Here is an 8,096-nt window from a genome sequence, read left to right as displayed (position 1 = left end):
ACACCAGTCATGATATATACCAAACAGACCACGCTCATAGGTAACTGGAAGCGTGTTTGGAGTATCAATTGGCACAACATTCATAACCCAAACTGGCTGTGGTACTAGAGCCGCTGCAAATCCTCCATAAACTGCTTTCATGTCCATAACATTCCGAACAGCAGATCAATCAATTCCCATTCCCACAAGGTATGACTTGCTTACAACCCTTTTCCAATGCTCTGTATCTGAGATGAAAGAATCATGCACATCCTCGAAAAATATTTATCTGATCCGGTTTCCTTGAATTGAATTCATTGAATATTTGGCAAAAGACAAAGGCATTAAAAATTACAGTGTTTCTCACTTTGGTTGCACGGGCTGTCTTATCATTTACAGTGAGTTGAAACTGAATGAATTTCTGAATGTTTTCATAAACTGAACGATCCCACCGAACTACCTTCAATGATAGCATACCGTTCTGTGGCTTCGTCTGGCATCTTAAAGCCTTTGCACAGAACTTCACACAAAATATGCAGAGGTTTTATTAAGCTCGATTCAACTCTGTGCTAGTGATACGAACATAATCCATGACTGATATTTGACCAGAGTTCACCATTGCATCTCCTCAATAAGTCAAGCATAAACTGCGGGTATCCAGGAATTAGTCCTCGGCCTTCATTCAATAAGATATATCTGTTGAGAGCTGGATCCGTCGATATCACCGTCGGGCATCCTCAATTTAAAGTGCCACGTGTTGCTCAATTTAAAATGCCGCGTGTTCATTACCCTGCTCTGATGCATGCCATGTGTTCATGTTGATTTCGTTCAACATCACCGTAGAAACTTGACTTTCCCACGCATATATCATATTCCCCAAATCAAGAGTCCATGCAGCCTTACTCTGTTCAACATCAAAATATCATATTCCCACAGAACCCATATATCATATATCATATTCCCACAGAACCCATAGGAGACGAAGGTGATATGAGTGAGCTATGGTTTCGGACAAATCCCCAATTTCGTAGCGCAGCCAGTGCAAAATATGAATTATGCGCTACGAAATCATTAAAGCATGTTGCGCTGCGAAACTGCTGAAAAGGATTTATGTGCTTTACCATCAAACAAATGTAAGACATTTGGCATTGAAATTTGTCAGTGATAACAGTGGCTCCACTTGGGATAGTGTGCCCTTGTGGTACACTAAGAACCTGCAGTTCCAGTGCCTTGTAACATTTATTTGACAAACAGAAATTTGCTTGACAAGCATCCCCTTCAAGCTTCTTGGGCCTTCACCTCGGGCTTAAGCTTCCTGTTCAGCTTGTCATTTATTTGTACTTTCCTACCTACCTACCCTATCAGCTGCAAGCTCCACTTGTAGCTCAGGCAACATGATATTTCCAATAAAGCCAATCAATTGTCTTATCTGATATTTGAGGCTCTTGACTGCATCCGACCTCAAAATAACCATGGTAGTGAGATGACCACATCAACTCATAATATATTTGATCTTCATAATGCAAATGAAAATGAAAGACCGGAGTGCAAAGCTTGTCTATGTATTCACTTATAGGGTCAAAGAATACATGGTTATGTTGATGATCATCATAATATTCCACATCTTTAGACAACTGATTCTCAACCACACAAGATTCTTCTGATATGCTATCGAACTGCTTTTCTGAATGCTGCCTACAAACAATGTAATTTTCCTCTTTCTTATGATCATTTATTGCTGTAAGCTGCTGAGAAGTTTGAGATAAAAAACCAACCTTTTCCTCCGCCTGAGGGTCGTAGAAGCTATCTTCCAATACTTCTTCTTGTTGTTTGCACTCAATTTGATCCTCATTATGATCTGAAGCCTGACAAATCTGCTGCATGTCTACATCAACATCGAAGGATGAAACATGGTTTTCACAAATAAACCCCTGCTGATCTTCATGCTGTGTTTCATGAGATGTTATACTTTCTTCTCGGTGTTGGAATGCATTGTTATGAAGAGCCTCTAAAATTTCTTCATCCATAAATTCATCATCATCATAACAATCTTCCAAGTACTGAATAAGTCTTAAAGACTGTCTACAACAATCTTTAAGCAGCAATAAGGAAGGATAACCTTCTTTATACATTTCATGGAATTCATCATGAAAACTAGCAAGCGAATATATTGAACCATTTTCCAGACTTTTGTACCAAGACCATGCTTTTCCTTCTAAAGTGGTCATAAACATTTTCATGAGACAATCTTCAGGGAAATGAACCTTAAGACTGCGTACATGCATATGGAATTTAACCAAATGAAGAGCAGCATTGTCCTTCTTTTCATCTTTGAATATTGGAAGATCATCTAACCAATCAACCTTGGGCATAGGATTTGGAAAACCAGGGATATGAGACCGATTCATAGGAGCATACCTGGCATTCATTCTTGCAATGGAATTCATCTTGAAACTTCATCAAGCTACTGATCTTCTAGCAGTGGAGTCACCTTCCAACTTATTATTTGATGTGTGGAGTCGCCAAGGTAGTTTTGCAGCCTCAAAAACCTTCTGAGCTCCTGCTACCTTCAGAAGTTCAGCTTCATGATTTCGGGAATGAATAGACTTCAGGCTCCCGGCAGACGCACCAAAACGTTATCTCAAAATCGAGCTCTGGAAGGCTGCAACCCAGGAAGACTTCAAGTAACTATTTCACACCAATCTTTTGACTAAGGCTTAGCCTCCTTAGCCTGAGAGGGCTCTCTCAAAGGATTATTGATTTTGACTATCAGTAAGATGGCTAACTCTTGTGAATAACATTGGCAAATAATGAAGGCTGGACAAACATTACATAAGTTTCCATTGGGCCTATGGAGTCAAACATACTACAGCAAACAATGATGATGCCTTACATAGAAATCAGGGCACTTGGCATTTGGATGTTCAGAAGACCACTTATATAAAACCACAGTTTACAAAGGCATACAGGAAGTCAGAGCATGATCAATGAATTCTGAGTGATTATGCATTTGTACAACTGTAAAAGAACACTAAAGAAAATATACCATCACACATTCTGAACAAGTAAATCCCTTATGAATCCTGAGAAGTAAAACAGTCATTTATATTACTGAACTCTATTTTTTTTACATAAGCCAAAACAGTCCTCTGTTTTATAAAATATCCAACCCCCATTACCTAGATGTTCCAGCTATATATAGAGTGCTTATTCTAGCTGATTCGAGCCTCCTCCTCCAGCATTCGATAACTACCTATGATGACACCTACTAACACTTTAAACTAACTAATAAATACAACTGACTGTTGACTGGAGTTTTAAGAGATCTAAGTCAAGTAGGACTCTAACTCCATATTACATTCTTGATGGCTTTAATTACAATGAACTTCGTTCTTTGACACATGCTTCCCTTCTGGCGGTGGTTATGATGGATATTTGTCGCTGCTTGCTGCCCTTTAATATCGTATGCTTTTACCTCTGCTGAGAAACAGGAAACTGTCCCTATTTTTATGCCTTTGCTTCCCTCAAAGATATTCGGAAGTAATTAGCCATGTTCTTTATCCTTTAATTACTCAAGATGGAGTGCCACGTCCTTGATGTGCTGTAAGCATTGTTCATGAACCTGTGTGATGACACAAAAACTTTTTTAATGCTGATAGGAAAGTCTTCAAAATTTGGTTCACTGATCGTTAATTATGCAGCTTCAGCAATTTCGTAGCGCACTACGAAACTGCTGAGTTGTTCCCGAAAATCACAGTTTCCTGTACTAAACTCTGACTGTCTTGAGCTTTATTTTCTCAACAGCCACTCATTTTCTCTTGGATGAAGCATTCGGTTAAGATATAATTCCTCCAGGGACTCTACTCTTTATGCATAAAACCTGAAAAAGGACATCATGTCTCGTGTTATCATATAGCAATGTCTCCATTAGAATATGTCTCAGTTGTACTGAATGTTGATCCATTTTATACATAACACCTGTGCACATAAGTCCAAAGATCCAGTTTTCAATCTAACCATGGACATGCACATTACAGCATTGACAGTGAGTGTTTTGCAGATGTACTGTCATAATGGAGAACAGAACAAACCCAGAAGTCAAAAGCTGCAATGTGAGCACACGTCTGAAGCTTTAACAGCTATTCCTTTGATGATGCACATGTTCCACAAGCAGAATGAAACACAATCCCCAACTGCAGCTCGCCCTATCACATGGACCTCCAGCACTAAAACTTCAACATAAAACATGACAATTGTAGGCATGAATAACCCACAGCAAATATAACGGGAGCACCCCTTTGATGTTATCTGCCATCGCTCGTATCTCAGCTTGTATTTCCAATTCCCGTGATTAACAAGAACATATCGTATTATATATATAATCAAAGCCATAACTAACTGTGTTCTTTAGATCTTCAATTTTCATTATCCTAAGCACCTCCAGCAGTATTCAAAAACAAGGCCATGAGAATACCAGAGACCGTTGCAAACATTAGCATTGAAGCAACAACTTTGGCACCAAGTAAAGGCTGATCTGTATACTGACCCAGAATCTTAAATGAGACACCAATTAAAACAGGAGATACAACTGCTAAAGCACCAGGCTTTATCATCTCCCAAAGTGAAGCAGTTGCTACTATTGCAACACCACGCGCATAACCTGGCTTCTCTTGATTTGTCATTATGCCAAGTCGATCTATAAAGTGCCTCCGCATTTCCTTAACAATTTCTTGAGCAGTTCGACCAATTGCATAACATGCCCATGCACTGAATAGGAAAATAAGCATCGATCCCAATAGACCTCCAAGAAATACCTCTGGAATAGCTATATCAATCAGCGTAAATGGTTGATGAGCATAAGCTGATACTTCATATAGGCACTGAATAAAAGAAACTAATGCAGCAGATCCAATTGCAAAGCCTTTGGTGGTTGCTTTTGTGGTGTTCCCGACTGCATCAAGAAGATCTGTAATTTCTCTTACACTTTCAGGCTCTAACATACAATAGTGCAGGTTCCGCATTGATTTGAACCATTTATACACATGAATGTTGCTGCCAGTGACAATGAATGAAAGCATTCAAGCTACTTGCTGTGGCCGCCACATGGTTTTCTGTGTACAGAGGATCTCTTCCTTGTCTTGAGAGTATGTCATTCGGATTTGCCACTGTAGTGACTTTATCATGTTTTCCAATTCATTCAACGTCTCCACCGTGTCACGAAAGATGACTGAACCCCTTGGCCTTAAAATGCGATCAACCTCTGCCATTACAGAAACTAGGCTACATCTTTTCTTCGGCTTAGAAAACAAGCGATCGGCATGCAAAAGATCGTATGTTCTGGGGTAAGTACTGAATGACTCACACCAGTCATGATATATACCAAACAGACCACGCTCATAGGTAACTGGAAGCGTGTTTGGAGTATCAATTGGCACAACATTCATAACCCAAACTGGCTGTGGTACTAGAGCCGCTGCAAATCCTCCATAAACTGCTTTCATGTCCATAACATTCCGAACAGCAGATCAATCAATTCCCATTCCCACAAGGTATGACTTGCTTACAACCCTTTTCCAATGCTCTGTATCTGAGATGACAGAATCATGCACATCCTCGAAAAATATTTATCTGATCCGGTTTCCTTGAATTGAATTCATTGAATATTTGGCAAAAGACAAAGGCATTAAAAATTACAGTGTTTCTCACTTTGGTTGCACGGGCTGTCTTATCATTTACAGTGAGTTGAAACTGAATGAATTTCTGAATGTTTGCATAAACTGAACGATCCCACCGAACTACCTTCAATGATAGCATACCGTTCTGTGGCTTCGTCTGGCATCTTAAAGCCTTTGCACAGAACTTCACACAAAATATGCAGAGGTTTTATTAAGCTCGATTCAACTCTGTGCTAGTGATACGAACATAATCCATGACTGATATTTGACCAGAGTTCACCATTGCATCTCCTCAATAAGTCAAGCATAAACTGCGGGTATCCAGGAATTAGTCCTCGGCCTTCATTCAATAAGATATATCTATTGAGAGCTGGATCCGTCGATATCACCACCGGGCATCCTCAATTTAAAGTGCCACGTGTTGCTCAATTTAAAATGCCGCGTGTTCATTACCCTGCTCTGATGCATGCCATGTGTTCATGTTGATGTCGTTCAACATCACCGCAGAAACTTGACTTTCCCACGCATATATCATATTCCCCAAATCAAGAGTCCATGCAGCCTTACTCTGTTCAACATCAAAATATCATATTCCCACAGAACCCATATATCATATATCATATTCCCACAGAACCCATAGGAGACGAAGGTGATATGAGTGAGCTATGGTTTCGGACAAATCCCCAATTTCGTAGGGCAGCCAGTGCAAAATATGAATTATGCGCTACGAAATCATTAAAGCATGTTGCGCTGCGAAACTGCTGAAAAGGATTTATGTGCTTTACCATCAAACAAATGTAAGACATTTGGCATTGAAATTTGTCAGTGATAACAACGCCAATAAGAGAGAACGAAAATAATTACAGCTATGTAGATTCTGATATCCCTGACAGTAGAAGCATCGCTTCTCATTTTCAGCAGAGCGTCCAACAGATCCTCAGGAGCATCACTCCTGTCGATGGTTTTGCGTCTTTTGGCCAGGCGGTCGGTCCTCTATGAATTTGTCAAGAATGTCATATAACTTTTTCAGATATATTCGCGTGTTATGTGCCACACTCTGCGGGTCCAACCACTGAAGAAAGGGTATGTAGTCCGCTAAATTGGGAACTACTGCATTCAACGCCATTTGCCTAATACTATCATTGAACTCTTGGAAAGCTGGAGAATTGGGATGGAACATGTCTTTACCAAAGGCCATCTTGCCTAACATATTAACAGCGAAGTGGACCATCATATCTCCGATGTTTACACTCTTCCCCTCTCTACTTCCACCAACTGAATCTGCTTGATTGCTCGGTATACTTCATCTCTTCTCAAATGTTCCATGGCCTCTAACCTCTTAGCGCTAAAAAGCATTGAATTAGATAATACGTCTGAGAATACGCCAGTGGGATCCATATTGGGCCCAAATTATTGAGGACTTGTCTTGGGAAAGACACTTAGCTGATTGTATTGGATTCCGGCCTGCAAGGACATGGTCATGGGTCTTGAGAACTTGCTTTTCCATGGCAGGAAAGGAGACCACCACTGTAGTTTTCATTCCGAGAAAGACACACATTAGAGGACCGTACTTGCTAGCAAGGTGGAAAAGAGCTTCGTTAGGCTTACTACCCAACTAGAACAAGTTTCCCACAATCGGCCATCCTGGAGGTCCAGGAGGAAGCCTGCAATAAGTCTTCCTCCTCCACACGTCGAGGACAAAGAATACAAAGAGCGAGGTGATCCCTGTCACAGAATACCATAATAGTAGTCCAATATCCATTGAGAATTAGTGCAGCGGCTAACTGGCAATCATAGACAACCACAGATAACAAGGGTCAATTGAAGTGTACGTAGAATCGGTGTTCTTGTGGTATAAATAGACGGAAGCGAGCCTCAGCTATCAATTCATAAATATACGGGGGCGATGGAATACGTAACATATGAAAGCGCAAGATGGTAAAAGAGCTTATACTTCGTTGAAGGTTCAAACAACAAACGAACGCTTAGGTGGTTTTCCCCATAAAATAGTTGGAATATTATGTAGATGGACGGTTATAGTTTGGAGCATTATATTGACACTGAAGGTGGTTTTTTTTTAAATTGGTTAGGTTAAGCACGGTATACTTTTTCTCGTCTGTTTTTGACATTCGTCGCTCTGCTGTCGGTATGCTGTTTTGCCCATTAAATGACCTTCGTTCAAAATTTAATTTGTTATGAGATCCCTTATTATTGCCCTACACCTAGTTAGTTGCAGAAACATCCACCACCCGCTCCTTACCCTCAAGGACATCACTATCCATGCAAATGTAGAGCGCAGTATGCCTCGTGGGGACACTTAGCACAACTCTCCACGTAAGTACAAGGAGGATCAATGGCAATGGCATCTTTAGCTGCCACTGCATTTAGCAGGAACGAGACTGCCAGCAGCCACAAAACTGTGAGCCTGCCCATCTTGACTTG

General features: G+C 40.5%; 1 pseudogene; it reads right to left on the bottom strand.

The window, feature by feature from the left end:
• Positions 1 to 4,394: 4,394 nt before the first annotated feature.
• Positions 4,395 to 5,000, bottom strand: LOC149231941 (pyrophosphate-energized membrane proton pump 2 pseudogene; annotated as a pseudogene).
• Between the last annotated feature and the right edge of the window lie 3,096 nt (positions 5,001 to 8,096).

This window comes from Pinus tabuliformis, chromosome J (assembly GCF_031772625.1).
Source record: "Pinus tabuliformis cultivar Carrire ecotype Pingquan chromosome J, CPIR1, whole genome shotgun sequence".
NCBI lineage: Eukaryota > Viridiplantae > Streptophyta > Pinopsida > Pinales > Pinaceae > Pinus > Pinus tabuliformis.
The sequence above is the reverse complement of the archived record's forward strand: the minus strand, read 5'-3'. Positions and strand labels throughout refer to the sequence as shown.